A 27,979-nucleotide genomic window follows, 5' to 3' on the forward strand; every position below is an offset into this window, starting at 1 on the left:
CATGGAAAAAAGTAACTAACACAGTAGCTATTAAAAAGGAAGAGGTAGGAGTAAAAAAGGAATTGAATATTAATATTCAAAGAATCCTTTGCCTTGGAGCAAAACATCCTTAAAAGTTATCCAGTAATTTAGTAATGGTAGACAATAAATTATTAAAAACCTTAAAAATAGGACTTCGAAGCAGAATTATAAGGATGAAAGACATTTTAAGAGAAGGAAAAATGACCTGGCAAAGCTCCAAAACTTCCAAAATTAAAATAAAAAATCACTTAAAAGCGACCACATTGGGAGATAAAAAAAGGAACAGACACACTGCTGAAAAGTCACTCATTAATGTCACAGACAGGCTTAAAATGAGCAAAAGAAAAAAGGAGTAAGTAAAAGCCACTGAAAACGGTGAAAGACAAGCCTGTAGCCTAGAAAATCCATGTTACTGGTAAAGACAACAAAGGAAATAATGGCAAAAAATAATTTCATGAATTATTTCAATAAAGAAGTTTTAGAACATACAAAAAAGGAATTTGTGAGTGTGTGAAAGTGCAGTTTTTGCAAAAACATATATAGAGCAATACAAAATAAAAGTAGCCCCAACCCCAGCAAGTCTGTAATTCATAGATGAAGAATGATCTGACAAATGAGGTATAAAAGGACATTCACTGAACAAAATGTGATCATGGGAATGCCCCACAATCTTCAGGGGAACCAACTGTGACTTTAATCTTATACCCAAGTAAACTCTTCCTCAACTATCACAAGAGATAGATTTAGGGAAGATTTGTGTGGGGGGCGCCTGAGTGGCTCAGTTGGTTAAGCTTCCAGCTCTCCTGATTTCGGCCCAGGTCACGATCTTGGATCAGGTCATGATCTCACAGTTCACGAGTTCAAGCCCCACATCAGGTTCTGTGCTGACAGCTCAGAGCCTAGAGCTCGCTTCAGATTCTGTGTCTCCCTCTCTGCCCCTACCCTGCTCATGCTCTGTCTCTCAAAAATGAATAAACATACATACATACATACAATGTAGCTATATAATAAACTTTAGAATCAATACAACCTATTTAACAGTTCCAAGTTACCCATTTATTCACATAACAGCCGTACTAACCACCAAGTTCCCACCCAACCAGGAATAGTGACACATCTTTGGTGACTTTAGGAAGGGTGATTACACAGCTCAGCCCCTCCCCAGTGATCTCTTAAAGAGCCCCTGGGAAGAACCCCTCTGCATCTTTCTTAGAGCACTGCTAGCCATTAAGACTTGCCAGCCCTTCCCAGGCTATCGGGACACAGCTGCTGAGGTCTGAGGTGCAATATTTGTTTTCTCCATACCAAAACCCTGTTCTCCAGCAGATGTGTCAATAAAAATGTCTGGTATCTATACCCATTCACCTGTCTTTCCTTTTCTTTCAGAACTGCGGTCTGGAAAAATGATGTTATTAAGTGAGCTCCCTCAAACCCCAACACCAGCAACGGGCCAAGTGCCTCCAGGTGGTGGGGAGAGAGCGGGTTACAGGTTAACCAAGAAAGTCTTGCCTTCTTGCCTGTTACCTTCTAGCAATGCACAGACTGGAAAACAAAGGCACAGAGTACAATAGCTTCACATATGAAGGAAGTATAAAATCAGAACAACTATACCTTTCAAATTAATACTGTAAATGGGAAAACCGATCATCTCATTTGGTCACAAATCAAAATCCAACCTTTTGTAATTTTTAACATCTAGTATATCCAAAGCTATTAAGAAAAGGTGAAAATAGAAGGAAGTTTATGATTATTCTAGAATTTCATATATGAAACTGTCATGCTCTCAAAGAGAAGATCTCCTTTTACAGTGCACGGTAGTGTCTGAATAGAAAGGGCTTGTGACCAGGATGGAGAAAAACCTCAGTTTTAAAAAAGGGAATCTGCAAGGTCCCTATACACAGTAAGACCAGAAAATGTGGCAACCATAGAAGACATGAAATGACAACTAAAAATTAAGTGGAAAGTCTCTCTTTTAAATAAAATTAGCATATATTTTTGAAAGGTACATTATGAAACTAATATTTGAATGTATCATATAAAAGTAACAATGGAACTAAAGCAATATTCACAGAAAATGTAATCTTAAATATTTAAATAATTAAAGATTAAAATAAATGACATAAGCACCTGCCTCAAGAAAAGAAACAAAATGAAAAACTTACCTGAGGAAACTCAAAAAAGGGAATAGGGAGAAGTAGAAATTACTTATAAGCCCACAAAGTCCAGTAAAAACAGAAGATGTAGATCAACGTGTTCAGTGGAACCTGCAGTGATAAAGGACGTGCTCTGTTACCTACATTATCCAACACAGCAGCAATCAGGTCTACGTCGTTACAGGACACCTAAAATCTGGGGCGCCTGGGTGGCTCCGTCGGTTAACTATTCAACTTTGGCTTAGGTCATGATCTCATGGTCCAGAGGTTTGAGCCCCATGCCAGGCTCTGTGCTGACAGCTCAAAGCCTGTAGGCAGCTTTGGATTCTGTGCCTCCCTCTTTCTCTTCCCTTCCCTCAATCATGCTTTCTCAAAATTAAATAAACGTTAAAAAAATTTTTTTTAAACATCTGAAATCTGGCTAGCATTACTGAGGGTCTTAAGTTTAGTTATTTAATTTTAATTAATCTAAATTTAATAAGTACATTCACTAGTGGTTACTTTATTGGACAGCACAGATCTAAAATCTTGGAGTAGGCAGTCTAAATAATGAAACAGATTAAAGACAAAAATGGAAAAAGGACACACATAAAGAGTCAAAAACAGGACATGAGAATGGGGGAGTAATTCCTGATGATAGTAAAATTCAGATTTAAGATGTCCCTTTGGTACGACAAATGTCTAAAGACAGATACAGTAGGGAACCAGACACCCTGGGATTCTATGGACACCAACCTCAAATTCCCTGGGGGGAAATCTGGGCTTGAAAATATGATGGAAGCTGAACAAATATGAAAATCTGCAAATATATTATGATGCAGCAAACATCAGCTACGTGACTAGGATGAAGAGGAGAGTGTTAGGAAACTTTCAAGAGCATGTTAAGAATTTATTCATTGATTATTCAAATGGGAAGCCAACCTTATACTTTATTTTGTGGCTAATGGAAAGTAAATAAAATATTAATACAACCACAATGTAGTAGACAGTTTCATCGCCATCTCATTCACAACTGAATTATACATTTAAGTGGAATTCCTATGTCTTCAGAGAAAATCTTGTGGCTTAAAATTTCTGCCTCCCACCATGAAATAATTCCAGCAGAGAGCACAGTAAGTATTCCACTGTATTTCAGGTCATTTCGGTCATCTCTCAAAAATACCTGGTAATCCTATTAGGTTTTACATGTCATTTCCAACTCCCATGCAAAATAAATGCTATTTCAAGACTTAGCTATGGCAGATGAATTTCCATAGGCTTGACTTTCCTCTTTCATTCATCAAATGGTTGGCAAATTTCACAAATAAGGTAGGTAATTTTGGAGGTGGATGCTTTCAAATGTTACATTTTATTATTATTTTTTTAATGTTTATTTTGGGACAGAGGGAGACAGAGTGGGGCAGAGAGTGGGAGACACAGAATCCGAAGCAGGCTCTAGGCTCTGTCAGCACAGAGCCTGACACGGGGCTCGAACTCACGAACCGTGAGATCATGACCAGAGGTGAAGTTGAATGCATAACCAACTGAGCCACAAAGGCACCCAACTGTTAAATTTTAAAGTATTCTTGCACTGGTATCTAGTGTTTATGCCATCTTCCCCGTAACAGGGGAGGAATAACTTTTCATCTTAGCTGGTTATCTCCAACTTTATGTTTGGGTCCTGTTATTTTCTGCCATACCATGAGTTTATGTTATTACTTACAAAATAACAGTAATTCCCAATACTCTCTACTTGATCTATCCTCCTGGCACTTAAATGTTACAGTATCTTCCAATCTTGACTGGATTAAAAATCTTAAAGAAAGCAGGGGCACCTGGGTGGCTCATTGGTTAAGTGACCTCCTGATTTGGGCTCAAGTCATGATTTCATAGGATTCCTCAGGTCACGAACTAAAAAGGGCACATAAAATCTTCTTTCTCGGGCAGGCTCAGTCTTGAGAAGTCACTCCTTCACTCCGGAGTGGGAAGATGACTTTCGGGTCTTCTAAGCTACACAGCACTCCCCTGTACTGCGGCCACACACGGGAGAAGGAATTCACTGCCCCGCTGCTGCTCACTGACATAACGGGGCTTCGGGAGGATTCAACTCCTACGTGAAGGTCAACAGATGGGTTTTTCCACTCATGTCTTCAGAACCCTCTCCTATCCTAGTGAAGCCCACACGTTCCACGGCAGCAGTACATCTATGCACTGGACCCATCTTCTCTTGAAGACGCAGACCTCAGTCTCGGCTAATACCTGCTGAGCATAGAGACTTTGATTTTCTCTGCTCCTGAGCTTCTCAAACTCTCTCCCGTTCCTGGACCCCTAACTCCCCAAATAGCACTCTAATTCCTTATATAGGCTCCCCTCACAGAGCCAAAGCACTTCCTCCTTCCTCCTCCTTGGAGAGATACTTTTGTTCTATATTTGGCTAAAAATTCCTAGGCCCAGCGGCACCTGGGCAGCTCAGCAGGTTGGGCATCCAACTCTTGACTTGGCCTAAGGTCACAAACTCGAGGTTTGTGGGATCAAGCCGCATGTGGGCTCTGCACTGACAGCAGTGGAGCCTACTTGGGATTCCCTTTATCTGTCTCTCTCTGCTTCTCCCCTGTTCACAAGGACTTATGTGCTCTCTCTTGCGACAAATAAACTTAAAAGTCTGGGCCCTTCCATGTCAAGCTTACTTGTGACCCCTGCATGTGCACTGAGGCAGGTGAAGAGGTCAGGAGGAGGGGCGCCTGGGTGGCTCAGTCAGGTAAGCCTCCGTCTTCGGCTCAGGTAATGATCTCACAGTTCAGGAGTTCAAGCCCCACATCAGGTTCTGTGCTGTAAGCTCAGAGCCTGGAGCCTGCTTCAGATTCAGTGTTTTTTGCTCTCTCTGCCTCTCCTCGCTCATGCTCTGTGTCTGTCTCAAAAATAAATTAAAATTAAAAAAAAAAAAAGAAGTGTTGAGGAGGAGAAGCCAGAACTGCCCTCACAGGAATCACATGGCCTGGATGAGAGAGTGGCGAGGCTTGTGTTTCACTCCGACCCCTACAATTTGGAGATCACATATCGTACTCCTGAGCAAGAGCCGCTTCTCTTTCACGGTTTTAATCACAACCTCAAATGTTTAACTCCTCTTTTCCTGAACATATTAAACTACCAAAAAATATGTAACTAAGACCTAATTAGTAGCTCTGAAAAACATGGAAGAAGATCAGCAATAGAAACAGCTGAGTAATTTACCCAAATATGAACAGATGGGCTGTCTTTCAACAAGGTTCCACAGTAATCCAACTCATTCTTGGTCATTTTCAGAGAGAGGACAAAGGAAATATATACATACTTGACTGGGAACTAGTTCACAGCCCACTAGGTAAAAAGACCACATAAGAGGAGAAAGAAGATGTGGAATATTAGACTAATTGGTTAAAACTAGGTTTTGACTGTAAATATAAAAAATTACCAAAATCCTTATTAAGCGCACATTGAAAAAGTGTACAATTATTTACTAAGCACCAGATTACTTTCAACGTACAATTAACAGACTATAAAACCATCAAGACCTCGTCATCTGAATCTGACACAATCCATTTGAAAGGGAATGTAAGTTGGAAATTAAAAACAAAATTCTAATGAATTTGGGATCTACCCTTCTTTGGCCCCCACTGCTACTGTTGTTCAACTCCCCCTCTACTGTTCTCTTCCATCTCTCTGATCCTTTTTTTTGTCACTCTCATTCATTCCACTGCTTCTAGCTCACGTCAGGCTCTCTTGATTGGTCTTTCAAAGCCCATCGGACCCACTTTCCTATCCTCAATTTCACAGCTGCTTTTTCTCATTACTCTCCTCGGCTGCATCTCCAGGGTTCCACCTGGTGCCTCTCTTTCCCCTTATCCCCCCCGTCCCACCTCCACATTCACAGAAACAAAATGAAGATGCTCCTGGCCAGGAGAAGCACACTTTCTGGTGGCTCATAGGGAATGTAAACACAACCTGACAGACACAGCCAGCAGGGTGGGATGGGACAGAACAAGGCGTGTCACAGGACAGCGGCAGGTGAAAGCCCTGGCAAGGGACTGGGCCTCCCTGAGGAACTGACTGTGGAGAGCCCAAAGACCAGCTGGGCCGACCCCGGAAAGACGCGAGGCAAGGAGGAGAGGAACTGAGGTGAGAGCGGGGGTCTGCAGGATCCGCGTCTGGAGGGCAGGGCGTCCTGGTGCTGCCCCTCGGTGCCGCGAAGGGCGGGAATGCACCTTGCGAGTGGGGACTTGACACGTGCGGGGTAGGGGGGTGGAGCGTTGGGCGAGCGGTGCAGAGGAGGAGGCAGAAAAACTGGGGCGGAGACGCCCTGGGAGCCAGTTTACCGGAAACAGACGCGGATCCAGTGAGGCAGCACAGCGTCTCCCGACCAGGCCGGGCTCCCCGCGGGCGGGACTGGCCGATGTGGGGATCGTACAGTTCGCGAGTCCCCGGACTGCGGTGTGGAGGACGCAACGCCGAGGGCGTCAACGTGCCAGCGGCAACGCGAAACGCTGAACCCGCTACAGAATAGGAGCCCTTCCATCCGGGAAATCTACTTCCGGGTAGGCCGGAAACGGCGAGCTCGAATGGGCGGGGTCTGGAAGGCGGGATCTCAGCCGGGGCTCGTGCGGGTCTCTGCCCCGCCCCCTGGTCGGTTCCGCTCTGCACACACTAAGGTAAAAGCTTAGCGTTGGGGCGCCGGTAATACCGAATGCGGCGTTTCCTTCGCAACAACGCGAGAACGTGCCTGAGTCTCGCGGGCCTGGAGGGGCGTTCGAGTCAAGGGGACTCCCGTTTGACGGTGTGGGCGGGGCCAAGGCGTCTGCGGCTCCGCCTATTAAATTGTGGTTTCCTTTCCGCTGGAAAGAGTACTCACCTCTGTGAACCGTGAAATTTTACCCGGACCCGGCGGAAGGTAGCCTCCGTTCCTCCTTCCTGTACGCGGGGAGGGAGCGGGACACCTGCCCCAGGATTGGGCGGTGGGGAGGGTCGGCTGACGCTCGCGTGTTACTGCGCGGGGCTTAGGAAGGTTTACAAAGTTGAGACAAGATGTGCAGGACATCCTGCAAGTTGCCAGTTACTATTTCTTAAATCTTTTGTAATTTCACATTTTTCTTTATCTTTATTACAGAAGTACTACTCGGAAGGGCGTTTTTAATTTTGAAAAATCAGCTTTAAAAAAAAAACCTATATTTTATTTTTCTGCCTCCAAATATTTTATGTCAAGTATGGACAAGTATTTTTCATTATTTCCATATACATCTCACTGAAATGTCTCTTTTCTGACAAGGACACTAAAAAACATAGTGAAAACTGGATTTTCAGGGGTGCCTGGGTGGCTGAGTCGGTTAAGCGTCCGGCTTAGGCTCAGGTCATGACCTCACGGTTCATGGGTTCCAGCCCCGCGTTGGGCTTCGTGCTGACAGCTAGCTCATAGCCTAGAGCCTCTCTTCAGATTCTGTATGTCTCTCTCTCTGACGTCCCCTGCTCGTGCTGTGTCTGTCTCTCAAAACTAAATTTAAAAAAATTAAAAATAAAAAAAAAAACTTGGATTTTCAAATTTTAGTTTCCTCATTTACTCGCTTACTAAATTGTCATGGAAAATGTGTGAGTGAAAATCTTAATCTGTTTTCTTTGTAAATTCTGAAATTCATGCTAGAGGAAATTTGGCAAGACTAAATCCCAACTATGCAGGCTGCAGGATTTCTCAAAGATTATTTACAGAGAAGAACCTTTCTGGTTTTCTTGTGACACCAATTTCTCCAACTTTTACCTTTTTTTAAGTATTAAGATTTTGGATTCAAGTGGGTGTAAGCTCTGGAAGAGAACATTCTCCTAGGCAGGGCAACAGTAAACATCATGGGGTTTGTATGGAGGGTTGAGGAGCCCTGCCCACATCCCTCCTGATCCCAGGGAAGAGGTCACTTACCCTGAGCTCACCTCACTCCTCTCACATGGGTGAGGAGCTGGACACATTAAGGAGGGATCAAGGCATCCCGATGCATGAAACTCTCCCCCATTTAGTCTTCCTTCATCCCCCTCTCTCTTTACATGTAAGTCAAGTGATGCAGGTCCACCAGGGTCAGCCATCCAGCCGTCAAATCTTCTGCTCTGCTTTATACATAGAGTGCTTCTGGAAGCTGGAAATCGACTGAAGTGATTTTTCTTGGGTGCACATGTTGATGTGTATTATTGGGAAGCACCTTATGAAAAGGTGAGCCAGTAAGATGAGGTCTTTGTAAATCAAGGTCTTCCCACACCTTTGTATCTCTTTCCTTGGCTGGGAATTCGATCCGATGAAAAGCTGAGGAATGAGAAGAAAAGAAATGAGACTACACTGAAGTATAATTTCTTCTATTTCTGTTTTCATTATATTATTATTACAGTGAAAAACCATTTTCCAGGCATCCCTTAAAAACACAACTCCATTTAATCCTAATGGCTGTAGACTGGAACTTTGATGAGGGTCTCTCTAATGGCCTGATGGGTAGGTGGCCCATCTTAAGTGGAATATATGTGCAGGGGAGCCCGTGCCCACATCATCCCAGAGATGAGGATGCCTTCCCTCCTGGGGGTGTCTCTGGTTCTAGTACCTTTGCCCATCTGAATGTCCTAACATCTGAGAGCCTCCAGCTGAGAGCAGAGATGAGTCAAACTAGGGAGCTCCTGTGGAAAAGCGGTTGTTCTGTTGGGTTTAGGATGGTGGAATGAAGGAGCTTAAGCTTGGAGATTGTGATTCCCTTGCCTGGGGATGTGAGCACACAAGGGGGTGCAAAGTGTGAAGTTTGAATTTGGTGTCCCCCAGTGCTGAGACATCTGTTAGCCTTTTGTCCTGAGATTCTGCGGAGACCTTTGGAATGTTCAATACCAATTGTCTCATTGCTTTTATGATGAAAATATGTTCATGTATGGGTGCTACTCTAACTGTATCATGTTGAAAGTGAAGAGAAAAACCCAGAGGTAGAAAGTGGAGGATGAGGAACACAGTGAGTTTGTGATGCAAATCCATTGGCTGATGACCCTGACATCCAGAATCAGTTACACCCTTTAGAGGCCCCAGGGCTCTGTGTCCATGGCATCTCAAGTCATGCACAGGGTAACACAGACTCAACCACAGACACCAGGTTGTTCTCCTCTTCATTGCTATGTCTCTGTTCAGAATCCTCAGAAAAGGGATCAGAATGTCCACGTACTCATGACTGCTGTTTGACTCACAGACTGGACCCAGGCTGTTGAAAGCTCCCCACCCCTTCCCCTGTCCTTGGAATGTATGTTCTGCTCACTGTTCCCATACTAGAAGTCACTTCAAGGATGCAGCTTTGAGAGAGCAACATGTTGAGACCATCTGATGGTAGATGTGACTGAACCTGCTCAAGGCCTCTATACAAGGATTCTGGTGACTGGTATTCAGATTGACTCATTTTGCTGCTGCCCAAGTCATGCCTGACATGTAAGTTCCCTTTGCTTGTTACACCTGTAACCTACCACTCTGTAGGGGTCTGCTTTTTTTCTTTGGTCTTTCCCTGACCTCCATGTATGGGGGCCCCCTTCAGATTTTACCCAGGAACTCCTGAGGTTGTGACCCAACAAACCACTGGAGGGTGGGTCCATCATTTGGGGATTAGTGACCTTCTATGAATAGGAGGAAGGATAGGACTCTGGGAGGTAATTAGGTGCTCCCTGAATCCTTCCCTCCTCAATCCAACAGTCCCCTCCAGAGCACCTGAGGTTGGATGCTGTCCCCTCAGTTACCCCTCGTCACTCTCCTCAGAGAAGGAGGAGACCAGAAGGTACCATACGTGGACACAACAGGATATAGGGACAGTGTTCCTCAGAAAACTTTAAGACATGAGGACTCTGACCATGAGCTGGCTTCCCAGGAGGCTGGAATGAGGGAGCTGCCTGAGCCTCGGGCTCCACCATTCACTGTCTAATCTCCAGAAACCCATTTGGAGGGACTGGTCTGGAACACCGCTGAGCAGTGAAGGATGGGGCACAGTGCAGACCTGGACAGTACTAGGTGAGGGCTCCCAAGGGGAGCATGGAGGCCAGGGATTGGCATCCAGAGAAGTGCCCTCATGGTCTTTGGGACTAAATCCATTACAATTGAAGGCATAATGGAGAGTCTGTACCCCCGGCTCATACTCCACTGAAGGTCTGGAAGGGGTTGAGACTCCCATTTATTCGAGGGATTTGGCCAAGTCTGGATGGATGGGGATCTGGGCAGATCTCTCACCTGGGGCCCAAATGCTGAGTCTGGAGGCCTGGCCCCATTTCTGTGCAGCAGGACATGGGCTGGGATGTGGAAACTCTGCTTGTTCCTGGGGACTGAGGAATGGTGGGCTGGGGAACATCATGAGAGCTGACATCAGGCCTGCTGTCTGCTACCTTGACAATGACGGTGGGGTCCTGGCCAAAGTATCTGGCATGTGGCTGGGGGGGCTCAGTGACAGCCATTGCCTGTATTTCATTTTTTCCATGAGGTAAGGAGAAGGTCATTTTACGTCACTGTTCGGGAGAACACCACAGGGAAGAGGACCTCATGGCAGGTTTCTTGACAGGCAGCTGACTTGTGACAACAGCTTCCAGGGCAGATTTCTTCTCTGTTGTGTGCAGGCACATCCACCTGCTATAGGAGAAGATTCCATATGTATAATATATACCAGGATCTCCTCTGAATCAAATTGAAAATGGGAATAAAAAAAGGCATGGGACATAAAACATTAAATTTAATAGTAAAAGAAATATGATCATTTTAGTACGAAAAGCAAACAGCCTCAATGCTGATTGGGAAAACAGATATAATATTAACTTGACACAATTTCTCTATCAAATTGGAAAACATAAAAGTTCTTAATACAGTCTTTTGTTAATTAGAAGCAAGCTCTTTCCTACATTGTTCTAGGGAATGGACACAGCTATTGCTCTTTTGAAGGCAGTTTGATGAATAATGTGTTTTGATGGACACTTTGGGAATATTTATCATAATTTATAAGTTATTCTTGTATACAGGATTACCATATGGAGAGATCTGCTTAACTCATTTCCATATAATCTAATTATGGGATCCAATCACACTTGATTGCATTCTCTTGAAATAATATACAGTAATCGCTCACCATTGACAAGCCTTGAGAAATGTTAATATATACTTGTGTAAACTGCTAACAATATATATTTTATGTGAGTAAAAACATTTGTACATTTGTTATACACTTTCTTTTTTTAATATTTATTTATTTTTGAGAGAGAGAGAGAGAGAGAGAACAAGCAGAGGAGGGGCAGAGAAAGAGGGGGACAGAGGATCCAAAGCAGGATCTGAGCTGTTAGCACAGAGACCAACGTGGGGCTCAAACTCAGAAACCAAGAGATAGCGACCTGAGCCAAAGTCAGACACTTAACTGACTGAGCCACCCAGGCTCTCCTGTTAACACACTTTGTTTCATTCTGCACCTTACCTTCTGACTCAACCAGTTGTTCCTGAAAAATCTCTCTGGTGACCATGTAGCTCTGATCCATTCAGGTCCACTGAGGTTTACTATTTATTTATGTAGATGCACTGGGGTGTTCTTTTCTAGCCCTTGTTGGCTGGCATTTGTATAGTTCCAACACGTCCCTTCCAACAGAATTTTAGCCATGGGTATTGCCGAGCCAAGGTCCTTGTTAATGTGAACAGAACTAAGAAACTATGACGCTCAGGCATTTCTGCACAGACTCCAATTCCAAGCCTTACTATTACCCTTAATGCCTTGATGCTCATCTCCTGATCCTCTCCAGCCAGGAAAGCCCAGATGTCTCTGTTCCTGCATCTCAGTGTGTCACGGGGCTGGGGCGGGGGGGGGGGGGGGGGGGGGGGGGGGGGGGGGGGGGGGGGGGGCAGACACAGGCAGGTTCGAAAGGTCCTGAAGAACTCAGGAAATTCTGCAGTTTGCCTGGGAGGGCAGATCACCAAGTTGCCTTCAAGCATAACACACACCCTTTCAGCTCTCCAACAGGGAGCCATATTTCCAGAGCCTCAGGTTGGACTGAAAACACTGTTACTAGGCCTCAGTTTTCAGAAATTTCAGATTCTGAGCTCTAAGCTGATGCAGACAACTCTGAGGAAGCTCCTGGCCACAAGTTCACCATCTCCAGCCTTTTCAGGGGGACAAGAGCAGTTCCTACCTCCATGAATGTATGTGGAAAAGGCTAGTGGCCCTGGAGGGCCAAAGATGCCCACCTTGGGTCATCACAGCCAGGACAATGTGTTCCTGGCCCCTCAGGACACCCCTCACGGTGTGGCACCTGCAGGGATGGTGGGTGTGTATGTGGGGGTGGGGGAGTCCTCAGTAATCATCTTTACTATTCATTTAATGAAAAGTGGCAGATGACTTTTTGGTGAGAAGTGGAAATTGGAACAACTTTATAAGATATTAATACCATGTAGCCTCGATCATGGGAAAAAGTATTCCTGACTCATTTACATTTCTATGAAAGCCTCTATTATTAATGCAGGGGGTCTCTTGCTCCTAATTTTCAAATAAACCATTTATCTACAATCTCTCTAACCACAAAAGTCTATGAATTCTAACATCCTCTTTATGTAGAACATAAACACATACTCCCCTCACTTCTGAATGCATATAAAGCGAACTTGTCTCCAAATACAGAATCCCAAATCTGACCAAGGCCAGGCGACGTGCACACACGTCTGTAACCCCAGATTTACACACTTACCCCATAGACTCCCCCAGATGAACCACAAAATGTGTAATAAACATGCCCGAAGCTATGCAGACAGCCCAGCCCGAAGCTATGAGAATGCCCCATTGAACTTATTTTGACAATTGCCAAAAACTGAGCTTACTTTGACAACACTAAATACCAGTAGAAAATACGTGAAAGCAAAAACCCCACCCACACATCACACAAATACATTCCCAGTACAGTTCTTCCAGGTCACTGAACATGGGTTGCATGTCGCAAAAACAGAAATGCCCTCTGCCCATCATCAGCTGACTTGTCTCACACCAAAACGGCAAATCCTCAGACCCAGGAAAAAGACCCATCCTCTTCAGAAATCCTGCTGTGCAGACCTACAGCCCCAAACCCGGCGCACACACATGCACACTACCTGTGATGTCCCATAAACGCAGGCAGAAAGACAGTGCCCCCACCTGTCTAGACAACTGCGAACCAAGTCACACATTATGTCCTATGTATGAGCTCGCCCTGGATTATTGTCTCTGCTACCTGCAGGCACAACGCAAACCTTCTGTCTTCACTTCCTCATCCACACATCCAACTGTGTGTGTGTGTGTGTGTGTGTGCATTGTCGTGTGTCAACACTTGGACAGAGATTACTGGGATACATCTAGAGACCTGTTACTACTCTTCCTGTCATGCCTGGAACTCTTCCCGACACAGGGCTTTGCCGGTGTGCACAGGTGGCAGTGGGTTGAGCAGGTGGTTTTCCCATTCAGGGTTTCCCGAGCTGCATTTTGACTAGTGAATCATGACAACACTGGAAGGCAGGGGGAATTCTACTTTCCCAAGGTTGGATTCAGGCTTTGGCTGGGATTGTTCTGGAGGAATTTCCACTGGGCTAAGGCATATTCATTTGGTTTCGGTTTCTTCTGCGTGCTCCTCCAACTCAAGAACTTTGATGCAGGAGTCTCTTGCAGGTAACGAAATTGTTCCTTTCTCTCTGGAATGGCAGTGGAGTTTTTTTTTTCCTTCCTCTAGACTCTCCCCAGATTTTTGCAAGTTCATTTCTGAGTTCAAGGAGCCACCACTGTACACATTTGATTTGCACAAAGGGTGTCCTAGGACTGCACGAGCCTCTGGGAGTCTTCTAAGTACTCTCGGGTGTGTAAGGCTGGAGCTCTCCTGCATGTCTCGGAGAGGGCTACCTGCCAGCCTGAGCAACCTCGGAGTTTTCAAAGTCCTCTACAGAGGCCCTGAACCACAGATGCTGGCCTGTTTTGCCCCCTGCTGGTGGAGAAGTACAGGATGATGCCCTCCAGTGGGCTTTGGTGAACACTGGTACGGAGATCCCTCTACCATCATGGGGCTCGGGAAAGCCGGATGGCAGCAGGCCAGCCAGGGGGTTAGATGTGTTGGAGAGCAGGGGGCTTGGTGCCCCACGTAAGCAGAGCCTCCGAGACCTGGAGGGGGCCACGTGGGGCTGGTCACTACTTCCTCATTGGGACCGCTGCCCCGCCATCCATGAGGCAAAACTACTGAAAGCCTCTGAGTGGCCTGTGGCAGGCAGGAGCTGGACCAGTGTCCCTTATATTGATAAGTAGCAATGCGTCCCAGAGCTGGCGCACGAGGCCCCACGTTCACACGTGGCCTCATATGGCTTGTTTCCTTGCCCCTGCTACTGCTCTTCTTTGCCTCACAGACCACATTTCACAGTGCGGTCCTAGGACTCTGTCTCCGGACCCCTCCATGGGCCCCCGTATCCATACACTGTCAGACACTCAGAGAAATCTGTTCTCAATCTCCATGTCTTTCGTAATATCTTCATTAGAATGACTAATATTTGTGTCATGATCATCACTGGGATTATTACTCACCATATATTATTATGGTTCTTATCGTGGATATCGTGTGTGATTGTTATGTCATGTTGTATAAAGTTTCCCAGTTCGTGGGGCACCTGGGTGGCTTATTTGGTTAAGTGTCCAACTTCAGCTTAGATCGTGATCTCAGAGACTGTAAGTTCAACCCCTACATCGGGCTCTGTGCTGACAGCTCAGAGTCTCCCTGCTTCAGATTCTGTGTCTCCCCTCTCTCTGCCCCTCCCTCACTAGTGCTCTGTGTCTCAAAAATAAAATGAAAGCATAAAAAAAATTAAACTTTCTCTGTTTGTGAAGGCTGTCCAGTCTACTGGAGATGATTAGAAAAGTAACCCAGAGACATACGTAGACCCAGCGCCTCGAGGCTCCTGATGTACTGCTGGTGCTGGTTCAAAGGACGGGCCCCTGAAATAGTTCAAGTTCCTTCTGGATGCAGGCACTTGCCCATTCCAGAAGGGGAGACTTGGAAAGGACACCCTGGTCTTACCTTAGGCTCTGGAAAATATTAGACACGTCCTCCACATGCCAGCAACTCTATATGCAGCCCTGCAGGCCCTAGAGAAGGCTTCCTTGTGTCCACTGGGCTGCCTACAATTTTTCTAAGAAAACTAAGGTCCACATGCCCCTTATGCCAGCTGTCATGCATGGTAAACGGTTTCTGTTACCCAACTGAGATCCCAGGGGGAATCCACTTAGGGCCCAGAACGACTGCTTTGTAGCTGGAACAGCAGCAAAGGGCCCACCTGCTCACTGGAGTCTCTGGAAGAGTTTCTAAGACTGTCCAGAAGCCCGTGGATCTACCACTACAGGCAAAGGTCCCCTACACAGTGCTTCCCAGAATTCCCGAGCATCTGGACATTTTTTAAGCCAGGGATGGGTGGAGCAATACGAAAAGGCACTGAGTGGGTGACTGGTCTGCTGGAGCAAACTCGGAATCATCTAGGAAAGCTGGGAACCACTGGTTTTGGCTGTCCCGTCACTGCAGGTTGGGGAGAATGGAGAGTGACCCCATCCAGCAGCCTTTGAAGGAGACACAAGTACCCAGATGTCCCAGCCATGAGGCCACGTGAGAGCAGACAGAAGAAGGGCAGCCAGATGTTTGGGGATGACACAATGCTTGGGGCTTGTTGTCTGTCACTTTGGGCTTCTGGGTGCCATATGTGGGTCTGGATCCCTGCTTTCTTGGGACAGAGCCCTGCCCCATCAGCCAGCTGTCTCATGTCCCCAAAGCTCTGGGTGTTGGTTAGCATGGAGGCTCAGGGCTTGGGGTTCCTTTCAGGTTCCCCGTGTTTGCACACACCTACCTCCCAGCTGATTTTCTTATCTTCCTGGCTGTTCCTCTCTGCCTCCTGGGACACCAAACTACCCCCTGAGGCCCAGTATCTGCACCTGTCATTCACTAAGGGAAACCCATTCCCTTTGTCCCAAGTCAATAGGTTTAGTATTATTGTCAATATAGTCAATAGGTATGAGTGTTAGTATCACGATGCCTGTCATCATTGTTGATACCCATCGGTTTTCATCATGACCATTGTTATGACTGGTTATAATTGATTCTGTCTTATAGCACTGCATATAGCTTCTCTATTCAGGAAGGGTGTCTAGGTGCTGGAGATGACCATGAGGGTCACCCACAGACACCCTTTTTACAGGACAAGCTCCTGAAAGACCCCCCATCCCCTCCGGTGGCAGGCCCTGACCTGAGGTCACCTGGAAAGGCACCCTATGCCCTCCTGAGATCTTAGACAATTTTACAAGTCCCCTTAGGGGCCTAGCAATGGCGTTGGGCAGCCTTCAAGCCTCCTCAAGGGTATCTTTGGCCAGTGAGAGCCACAAAAAACTACTCTGAGGCAACCTAGGGATCCAGCAATCCCCCTCCTGCTGGCATGAAATGCAAGTCTTTGGGGGGCACAGAGACCCATGATGATGGCCCGCACAAGGTGGCGCGGCAGCCTGCCTCTTGCAACATGGTCTGTGTCAGCTTGGGTACCTGGGGAATTGCCACTGCCCCATGTGGAGGCCCAGGGACAGCGTCCGAGGTCTGTGTGTGCTTACGGACATGTTCTGGGTCCCAGCCTGCCCCAGCAGCCTTAGTATTTCCCAGGCCTCTCAGCTCGGAGCCAGGGAGGCAACACTGACAAAAACTGAGGTGTGACAAGGGCGCCCGCAGACCACTCACACTGCTGGAAGCATTCACAGCCCCTCAGTGGCCCCAGAAATCCTGTTTCCATGCAGGAAGGCACAGGAGTGTCCACCTGCCCACCTGAGTGACCCCAGGGTTTCCCAAGTCCTACGGGAAACCACAAAAGTATAATCCAGGGGCGCCTGGGTGGCTCAGTTGGTTAAGCCAGCTCAGGTCATGATCTCACAGTTTGTAGGTTTGAGCCCCACATTGGGCTCTGTGCTGACAGCTAGCTCAGAGCCTAGGGCCTGTTTCGCATTCTGTGTCTCCCTCTCTTTCTGACCCTGCCCTGCTTGTACGCTCGCTCTCTCTCGCTCTCTCTGTCTCTCAAAAATAAATAAAAAACAGAAAAAAAAAGTATACTCCATGGGGTGCCTGGTTGGCTCAGTTGGTTAAGCATCTAACTTCAGCTCAGGTCATGATCTCACGGTTCATGAGTTCCAGCCCCACATCTGCACAGACAGTGCAGAACCAGCTTGGGATTCTGGCTCTTTCCTCTCTCTCTGCCCCTAACCCCTCTCAAAATGAATAAATAAACTTAAAAAATAATAATCCATAATAAGAAAAAAATAGATGAATACTGTTACTACAAAAATACTCATAAGAATAACAATGAAAGAATAACAATGAAAATGAAATGATAACCAGTATAATGGTTATAGTAACACCACCGCCACTAATGACAAGAACAATACACTCAAGGTAATGGGAGGTGAGAGTACAGACCCCCCTGTACGAATGGCAAGGGGTCAATTTTGGGCGTCATAGGACAGTTTGATGCCAGAGCCCCAAGGTCTGCACAAAAAAAAAAAAAAAAAAAAAAAAAAAAGGCAGAAGGTAGCAGCAGAGGAAAACAGAGAGCCGAGGAGGACAAGGAGTGTGAACACTCCCGCACAAAGCCCAGAGGGGTGTCCTGAGGAAAACAGAGGGACTTTTGTCCTGGCCTGCCCATCACTCACACCCACGCGGTGTCTGAAGTTCTGCCCCACCTGCCCCGACTGACCTTCTGGGCTCCAAGCAGGGCAGGCAGGAGCCAGACCCACCCTCCACGCATAGAAGCCCCAACCATACCTATGTTAGATCCCAACACTGCCTCAGCCCTTGCTGCCCCAACACCCTTCCAACAGCTCTTCCCCACAGAACCCTGGGGGTCTTGTTTGGGGGAGACAGGGCTGGGTGACTGCAGTGGGGCTGTGAGAAGGTGTCCTCAATCCTGTTCCTGGACCAGCAGGGGGCGACAGACAAACACAAGCAGTTCAAGGATGCCCTGACCTACTGAAGGCTGCCCTTGCTCAGGCCAGAAGATTACTCTCTGTGCCTTCAGGGCAGTACCTGCATTTCCAGGACACCTAAAGGTACTTAGAACTATTTCCTGAGGTTCAGGCAGGCCTAGGACACTCTTCAGGAGTGGCAATGTCGGCGCTCTGAGCTGACACAAAATTCTAAGGCACATGCCTGTATAGACACCGTGCCCATCCTTCCCAGGACAGCAGGGCAGTTCCCAGGGCCCTGCACAGACCTAGAAGGAAATTTTGGGATGGATCTCCTGGGGCATCAATGCCAGAACAAGAGGAACTGGCACCGTGAGGGCACTTGTAAATGTTGAGGGGCTCAGGAGATCAAGAATGCTCCCCTGGACACCCTCTCTGCCTACAGAGGAGTCTCAGGAATGTTACGGGTGTCGTTCACGGCTCGCCCACGCCTGCAGGGGCAGATCCTGTGCCCCGTGTTAGCGTAGAGCATTCAGTGGTGACCTGGATGTGCCAAGGAGACAGGACAGCAAACGAGGTTGTTGGGTCCTCAGGGGAATTGCTGCATTATCCCAGAGGCTCTTCAACTGCAAGGACACGCAAATGGTGGAGTGAGAGCAGGGGGGCAGCCTGTGTGTGCGTGTCTGAAATCACCTTCAGTAAATCATGCCACCTTTGTCAACAGTGAACCTCTGTCCAGTGTTGCACAACCCCACAAAAATGGCCCATGGTAAGAATGGTAAGAATTAATAAAAATTGATGGTGAATAACAATCAGAACTGTCCTGATAATGAACAAAAATGCCAAATACTAGTGAATTTGATAGTTACAGTAATATTAAACTAAGGAGGTAGCAATCATGGCACAGTCTCCTCTAAGTGAATGAGGAGGTCGTGTACGGGGGTGGGTTGGAGTCCGAGTTGAAGATGCACCACGGCCTGTGCTCCACGGTCGCACACGTGAGCCACCAGAGGGAGAGGCTAGCTGCCAGTGGGCATGCTTGAGCACAGAGACTCGTGTGTGGACCTCTTGAGGAGAGGAATCCTGAGGGGAGGGCGAAGGACTCTGGTCCTATGCTGTTGTCAGACACAAAAACCAAACATGAGATTTATCCTAAGACAAGAGAACTTAGGATTCTCTGATAGTAGAGTTAGAAAGAATCTTAGAGAAGATTCAAGTTGACGTCTTCCAATGAACATTCCAGATTACATTTCAGAGTAACTCCCAGAGCCTTGCAAAAGCAGACTTGCAGGCTCCACCCCACCCTAGCACACTGAAAATGCTGAATGCATCTAAGTGTCCACATTATACAGCAACTTTCCCTGTTAGTTTCATGCACAATAATGATTAAGAGACCCCTGATGTGGAGTCAACAGATCCAGATTTGTGTGGGCGCTGTGGGCATCCAAGGAAGACAATATTCCTGCCAACGTCCATGCCCCTAGTCATCACAGGTCTGGGGATTCAGCACCTACATCTGGACCTTGTGTCTCCATGTTCAGTGGCATGTCACTGCCCTGCAAAGTAAATGACCCTTCAAGTAGCAAAATGTGGTCCCCACAAGTAAGAAGCCCACACCTCAGTGAGGAGGTATGTGTGTGTCCCCATCCCTGGAGCAGGGCATCTGGGGCATTCAGACCAGGAGTGAGTGTGGTGGTTAATTATTAGTAAAGCCAGGGCAGTATTCACTGACAAAATGTCTAGTCACTAACTAGACCGACTGGTGTCTCCTTGTAACTGAATCTACACAGCTCTGTTTGTACACTTTGATTTGCTGCCAATGTGTCTGGAGCTTCTGTCCCCATTTAACAAGCTTTTCTGATCAAAACGGTGCACCCACACCCTCCTACGGAACCGGGTGTCCAACAAAACAAGGATGCCCAGTCTTCCCTTGAAGGCCATTGTGTATGCATGGAACACCTGTGTCCATGAACATCCCTAATGAGGTACAGAAGGGTGCTTACCACCCAGACAAAGACATTCTGCCAGTGCCGGAGAGCCGCAGAGGGAAGTCCTCCCTGTCTCTTGGAAATGAAGCCAAGCCCTCTCCTCTCCAGCCCTCCTCTTTACCATTCTCTTCTCTGTGAGGCAAGTTCTACCAGGTAACAAAGAAACTCTGCTGAAGTCTTGGTAAGAGTCGAGTGCCTGAGACCTTCCAGGGATCCAGTACTTGGAGCAGAATCGCCATCACCTGTGCCCTGAGCAGGGGGCTCGTAGGAAACCCGGAGGGCCCTGTGGCTGAGACCTGCGGCCACCTGCCTCATCAGTCCCCATGGGCAGCTCCCAGTCAGATGAAGGGCAGGCAGGGTGCTTCAAGTGTCAGAAACCCTCTGTTCCACCACTGACGATGGATTTAGTTAGGCAAGTTTACCCATAGTTTCTAGATCCAGGAAACTCCCAAATGGTGCATTCTTCTAGTAATTGTTGGTTTGCAAAGTCATCTACCTCCCAACAGCAAGAGTCCCTAGCCCAAGATATTGGTGTCAGAGCCACGCCAGAGCTGTAGGGACCCCAGCAGAGGGACGAGAAAGGGGGGTCTCCTTGAAAGGCTTCCTCTGATCTATGAAATGTCCAATCCTTTTCTCCTTCATGCTGCTGGTCCCCTAGGCTTGACTGTTTCCCTTGAGGCTCCATCCCAACTCCTAATCCCCCCCTTTTTGACATCTAGTCTTATAACGTCGAACTTAAACACAGGCATCAGCAATGACACCCAGTGGAGTGTATCTTCCTGCATTCAGTGTGCAACATGGGTCACAGGTGTGAGGTGCCCTGCACAGATATATAATTGTGTGGGGCACTCCTTGTTTCACCCAAGAAAGTGGCCAGATGCCCAAAATGGATCATTAAATTCCCTAGAACTTGGGACCTACAGATCCACGGAGGAACGAGCAACTTCCTGTTCTCCATCAAGTGGAATGTTTTGTCATCTGCTCCTGACAATCTGGGGCCTTGAGGATTGGGAAGGGAAGGTATAGGAAAACAGGCAGAGATGAGAGGAGCGGACCAACCTCTTATAGGTTAGGGAACTGTTGATTGCTGCATTTTATGTTGTCTGCAAAAGGATGCTCCCCAAAGTTTCCAACAGAAAATATAATGGGGCATGGCTAGCCTTGGTGAATCCTGACTTGCCTAGCGAAGTCTGGGTTTTAAGGGGCTGCTTACTGCTGATGGGTAGACAGGTTGGTAGGGAGGGTCCAGCTTATAAAGTAACTGGAACTCCGCCCCAGGGGAGCCAGTCTGGAGGAAGCAGAGGAGAGAGAGAGGCAGGTGCGCAGAAGGGATTGGAGGCCAGTCAGGCACCCACAGTAGTCAAGCCCCTTGCCAGGAAGCAGGCACACCAAGGAAGATAAGATGGCCCCTAATTCGCAAGAAGTCACAGGCCAGTCACTCCGGTGCTGAACAGCCCAGGAGAGAGTCACTGTGCCCCAAAAGAGAGCCTTGGCACAAGACGGCTCACTCCTGAGTGAGAGGTATGAGAGGAATAAGATGCAACCAAAAGAATGACAAAAGCATAAAGCAACATGAGTTGGAAGGCTCCAAGCCCTTGGCCTTAGAGGGCCTGAATAGAGAAACAGGCTTTGGATGGAAATTCACGGCAGAAGTTGGGCACTGGGAGTGGCCGAGGCTGTCTCTCCAAGGCTTTCATCGCAGCTTGCTCCTGAAATAATCTGTGTGTGTGCATGTGTGTGAAGCATGTCCACCGTTCCACACTCACAAGGGTTTTGGGGTGAGCAATGTTCTGGAACCATATCCCTGGGTCTGGGGTCTAGTTACTCCATCCCGCTGGGAAGAGCTGATGTGTAAGAGCCTCGCGGAGCTCATTATGAAATTAACTTGTAAATGTTTCTCTTATTTAAAGGGAAGAATAAGTATTCTTTTATTTATTTATTTAAATGTTTACTTATTTTTGAGAGAGAGAGAGAGACAGAGAGAGAGAGTGGGGCAGAGAGAGAGGGAGACACAGACTCCTCAGCAGGCTCCAGGCTCTGAGCTGTCAGCACAGAGCCTGACACAGGGCTCAAACTCATGAACTGCCAGATCATGACCTAAGCAGAAGTCGGATGCTGAACCTACTGAGCCACCCAGGTGCCTCAGAATAAGTATTCTTTTAAATGATGTGGAAGTATTTTTTAAACATTTTTTAATGTCTATTTTTTAGAGAGAGAGAGACAGACAGAGCATGAGTGGGGAAGGGGCAGAGAGAGAGAGAGAGAGAGAGAGACACAGAATCCAAAGCAGGCTCCAGGCTCTGAGCTGTCAGCACAGTGCGCAATGCAGAGCTCGAACTCATGAACCACCAGATCATGACCTCAGTGGAAGTCAGAGGCTTAACTGGCTGAGCCACGCAGGCACCCTGCAGAAGTATTTTTTAACAAAACAAAAGAACACTTATCCTTGTTACAATGAGCAGAGAAGCTATGATAGATGCAGATACCATAAAATCATTCACTGTCGTTGATAGGATTCCAACTGGTCTTGATGCTCTAGTCTACTTTTCATATTTTATAGAGGAAAAGTCAAGACCCTATAAAGTGAGGCCTCCCCCAGACTGCAGGAGGGAGCTAACTGTCACTCAAGGCTTGGTCTACACCTCCTCCCTGCCAAGGCTCCACTGCTGCTTTGGTTCTCTGATTCCCGGACCTGGTGGAAGGCGAGGCCATGACCAAGGCTATTAACTCGGGAGCACACAGAGCTGGGAACTTCAGCTTAAAGACAGGTGTGCACGTGGCCTTGCCATAGACCCGTCTGGTTGGTACATACTAAGTGGTCACCCTTACTAACCATCTGGGTTGGTTGGAAAACTAAACACTTCCAAATTTTAAAAACTAATTCTTTTTTTGTTTTCTTCTATTTTCACTCAACCAAAAGAAAGGAAAATAGTATGGTGTTTAGAAAGGCAGAGGCGAACACATTTCTGATAACTGTGCTGGGAGGCATGGGGTGCACCGGGGTCTCTCCTGCTCCCGAGGGGTCATCTGCGGCGGGAACGAAGCTTTCCTTTTGGAAGCCAGGAGAGGGGAGGGGGATACAGAGTGGGAGTCTGTCCGCCATCCCCCACCCCACCCCCGCCTTCACCAAATCATCAGGCGACCTTGGCCAAGTTGCTTTTTTTTCCTTGGCCTCATTTCCTCATCTGTAAGTTAACTAATTGAACCAGGTCATCTGTTATGTTCAGGGTAACTCTGGCTGCTGTTTTGAAAGCCAACAGCTAGATATGATATTGTACAATAGATAAGATTCAGTAACAAGAACTAACAACAACAAAAAAGTAAGAAAAATGCCTTTGGGGTGCCTGGGTGGTGTCCCACTTTGGCTCAGGCCATGATCTCATAGTTTATGCATTTGAGCCCCGTGTCCAGCTCTGTGCTGACAGCTTAGAGCTTGGAGCCTGCTCAGATTCTGTGTTTCCCTCTCTCTCTGCCCCTCCCCTGTTCACACTCAGTCTCTGTCAAAAATAAATAAATAGTAAAAAAAAAACAAAAAAAAAACCTTTTTTAAAAAATTCAGGGAGGCTTATAAATAATTACAATAACCCTCCTTTCTGTGACGCCAGGGGCAAATTCAAGGAGGTCTGTGAACAGATTTCTGCCTTGAAACAGAAGACCACGCTGGGCAATGTTTAAATGGCCAAACATGCAGCCTGTCCGTGGGGAATGAACCCTTCATGGAGCTTACAATGCCGGAGGAGAGATGAATTCTTTTTGAAGCTTTGTGTGTCTCTTGACATCTTATTCTCTATTTTGTGCTCTCTCTTTCTGTCTTCTCACAAGGATTCTTACGAAGCCCTCAATAAATAATAAAGCAAACCCAGCAAACACAAGACCGACTTCAAAAGTTCCTATTGTACATTTTCACTCCATTACTGTTTGGTTCCCATCTTTCTGTGGGTGCAGACGAGCTTCTAGTTAAATGGCCAGGGTTGGATGAGGGAGCTGTGATCATACCTGTTGTTTGCGAGGTGCTGCCGCCCCTGAATCCCCATCCGGGGCATCACTCCCCTTTCCGCTGGGGAAGTGTGTGACCTGCTCCATGCAGCCTTGTGGGGTCTCCTCCCCGACAAAGAGGCAATGTGCAGGGAACTCTCAGTTAGATTTCCCAGACAGAGCAGCACCCAGATACAAGACAACCTCTTCTACATCTTTTCCAGAGGTAGTGCTCTGGCCTGTCCATGTGTTCCTGGCAGAGATCCGTGGAATTTCTCAAGTTCCCACCTGTCACTGGGCATTACTATTCACCCTCCCCTTCCACCCTGTAAGCCACTGCATTGCTTCCTATGCCTGCCTAATAAATTACTAGTTAGTGGCTTACAGCAAAGTAGTTCATTATCTGATAATTCTGTAGGTCAGAATCTAACCACAGATCCATGGATGTGGATCTCAATGGGGTAAAATTAAGGTATCAGCAGGGCTGAGTTCCCTTCCAGAAGCTCTCTGGTTCCCTTCCTCCATGGTTGGGGCAGCAATGTGGAATGTTTATCTCACAAACCATGAGATCATGACTTTGCCGGAAATCCTGTGCATCATGAGCCATCATACTCACCCATCTTTAAAGCCAGCATCAGGCTTGAAGCCTTCTCATATCCTAACACTCAAACCTAACCTTCTGCCTCTGTCTTCTCCTTTCTTAGGAGCCTTGTCATTAAATTGAGCCTCCCTAGATAACTGAAGATAATCTCCCTATTTTAAGACCAGCTGATGAGAATCCTCAGTTCCCACTTCCCCCGCAACCTCCTCATGGGAGGTGACATATTCACAGGTTCCAGGGAGGGGTGGAGGAAGGAAATGATATACACACAGACACGATGGGCTATTCCTCAGCCATGAAGATATGGGGTTCCTGCCATTTATGACAATATGGATGGATCCTGATGGCAGTACAGTGACATTAGTCAGATAGATACAGCAAGACAAATGCCATCTGATTTACTTGTATGTGTAATCCAAAGAAAAAAAGAACAACAAAAACTCAAACTCAATGATACAGGGAAAAATTGGCAGGTGCCAGAGGCAAAGGTAGGGGATGCACAGTGAAATGGGTAAAGGGGATCAAAAGGTACAAACTCCCAGTTATAAAACAGATGAGCCCTCAGGATGTCAGGCACAGGACTGTGGTTATAGTTAATAATACTCCATGTTTGGAAGTTGCTGAAAGAGTAAATCTTAAAAGTTCTCATCACAAGGAAACAAAATTTGTAAGCATGTGTGTGCTGACAGATGTTAATACGACTTACTGTGATCACAATATACACACAGTGAATCATCATGCTATGTATCAATTATATTTCAATAAAATTTTTCTTTTTTAGTTATCAGTAACACAAGAGGACATCCAGTAAGCATATAAAAGATCTGGATAATATGACAACCAACTTATTTAATGAATATTATTTAAAAACTTCACACAACCATTGCAGAATAAACATTCTTTCTAAGTTTGCTTATTTAATTTTGAGAGACAAAGAGAGAGCATGTGAGCAGGGGAAGGGCAGAAATAGAGGGTCAGAGAATCCCAAGCTGATAGCACAGAGCCCAATGTGGGGCATGATCTCACAAACCATGAGATCATGACTTTGCCGGAAATCAAGAGTTGCACACCCAACCAACTGAGCCACCCACGCGCCCTAAACATTCTTTATAAATGTGCACTTACCAATATAACCACAAAAAAAATCATATCAGACAAAACAAGTCTTGATAAACAAAATTATCAAAATCATACAAAGTATGTTCTGTGACCCAAATAGATGTAAAGTAGAAACCAATATTCAGTATTTGGGAAATTCCCATATATCTGGGAATTCAACAACACACTCTGAATAAAAATGAGTAGCATTGTGGACTGAATAAAAAAGAAATATCCACACCATATCAGAATGTGTGGAGTGAAGCTAAATTAGCATTTTGAAATATATTTATAGTGTCCATATGTTCATATTGACACAGAAGAACAAATCTGAAACAATAAAGACAGGAGAGAAATAAACATAATAAGAGAAACTTATGAAACAGAAAATCAACAGAAGCAAAGATGAAATCAAAAGTTGGTTCATTAGAAAGATGAATAAAATGTACAAACCCCTTACATGCTGATCTGAGAGTGAGAAAGTAAAGGGAGAAATGAAACACAAATGACCAACATCGGTAATAAAAGAAAGGAACAGATCTTGGATCAATAAGTAGGTCTTATATGGCATTGCTTTCTGTCATTAAATTCAACAGTTCTGATGAAAAAGGGTACATTCCTTTAAAGAAACAAACTACCAAAACTTAAGGAACAAGAAAAAGCAAAACTATATGGATGGAAAGATAAGTGGCTGTCAGGGGCTGGGGGCCTGAGCTGTTGACTGCACAAGGAGAGGAGGAAACTTTTGGAGGTAAGGGAGTCATTCAACACATGATTGTGATGTTGGTTACACAAGTATATCCATTTTTCAAAATTCACAAAAAAGTACACTAAATCTCGGGGTGCCTGGCTGGCTCAGTCAGAGGAGCATGTGACTCTTGATCTCAGGGTCATGAGTTTGTGGCCCATGTTGAGTGCAGAGATGATAAAAAATAAACAAACAGGGGTGTTATTTTAATAAAGAACGGTGGTTCAGTTAGTTAAGCATCCAAGTTTGGCGCAGGTCATGATCTCATGGTTTGTGACTTTGAGCCCCGCATTAGGCTCTGTGCTGACGGCTAGCTCGGAGCCTGGAACCTGCTTCAGATTCTGTGTCTCCCTCTCTCTCTGCCCTTCTCCTTGTTGCACTCTGCCTCTCTCTCAAAAAACAAATAAACATTAAAATGAATAAATAAAATAAACTTAAAGAAATGTACACTAAATTTTAATGAATAAAATGTATACCACATTTAAGATATAGCCCAATAATTCTGATTTAAAATACAACAGAACAAATATCATCCTCTTCCTGTCTTAGGGCTTTGCTGCTCCCTTTCTATAACTCTAATATCTTGTGCCTTCTACTCATTAAGCGGGAGTGCCATGGTAGGATTCATTTCTAAGCTTCTGTTTTACTTGTCCAGCCAGAACATGATCATCCAGAGTAGCCCCATATTCCCGTAACTTCCCTGGACCTCTGAGGCCCAGCACAGCTAAGGGGGCAGATAACTACCTGGAGGAGGTCCAGTCATGCAGAAAACCTACCTCATTCTCTCTCAGAGCCCAGAGTATAAAGCGCTGTGCACTCACAACCGGGTAGCAGAGAAAGGATCCTGCGTGGCCCTCCTCCAGATACACTCATGTAACTTTCCTTTCTTCCCGGGTTCCTTCAAAGTCAGCCGCACCCTGATAACCCTAGAGTCAAGCCTCAGCCCTAAGAATTGGTCCAAATAGCCAGAGAAAAACAAAGCTTGCATGGGATTTAGGTGTCATAAACCAGCGCTCCCGACAGGAGAAGGGTCTGCCCCCAGCATATAATGGCAATGTCTGGAGACACTAGTTCTGACCATTAGGAAGGTGCTACTGGCGTCTAGTGACCAGCAGCCAGGGGTGACACTAAACACCTACTGTGGACAGGAACGACCTTGAGGACAGAGAATTAAGAATTATCTGTCACCAAATGTTGAAAGTGCTGCGGTTGAAAACCTGCTGTGGGCTTTGACACAATCCGAAGAACCAGAAGAACGAGACATGGATCAAAGTCTTATCTCAAGAGCACGCGCGGTCTCCCTAGGAGAGGCCAGGTCACCTGCAAACAGGCACGAGGCACCCACTCACTCGCACATCTATTCCTCTGAATGCTGTGCCCATAATTCATGGGCGTGCAGCATATGACAGTAATTTTGGGATGCTTCAGTGTCACTATTAACATATTTTATT

General features: G+C 46.3%; 2 protein-coding genes across 11 annotated transcripts in view; one reads left to right on the forward strand and one right to left on the reverse strand.

The window, feature by feature from the left end:
• LOC115287443 (zinc finger protein 596-like) overlaps positions 1-6,719 on the reverse strand; it is a 41,165-nt gene extending 34,446 nt beyond the window's left edge. For 8 of the 10 annotated variants that reach the window (XM_029933876.1, XM_029933918.1, XM_029933941.1 and 5 more), the window contains exons 1-2: positions 6,506-6,719; positions 2,184-2,285 (exon numbers count right to left, since the gene is read on the reverse strand). The gene's annotated coding sequence lies outside the window, so the exon portion shown is untranslated. Of the gene's footprint in view, positions 1-2,183; positions 2,286-5,384; positions 5,475-6,505 lie in introns of those variants that run through there. The other 2 variants (XM_029933900.1, XM_029933909.1) reach the window with 2 other exon arrangements.
• DEFB109B (defensin beta 109B) overlaps positions 6,067-27,979 on the forward strand; it is a 42,652-nt gene continuing 20,739 nt past the window's right edge. Inside the window, exon 1 of the mRNA XM_029933954.1 lies at positions 6,067-6,308. The gene's annotated coding sequence lies outside the window, so the exon portion shown is untranslated. The remainder of the gene's footprint in view (positions 6,309-27,979) is intronic.

Source organism: Suricata suricatta, chromosome 1, assembly GCF_006229205.1.
Source record: "Suricata suricatta isolate VVHF042 chromosome 1, meerkat_22Aug2017_6uvM2_HiC, whole genome shotgun sequence".
Classification (NCBI taxonomy): Eukaryota; Metazoa; Chordata; class Mammalia; order Carnivora; family Herpestidae; genus Suricata; species Suricata suricatta.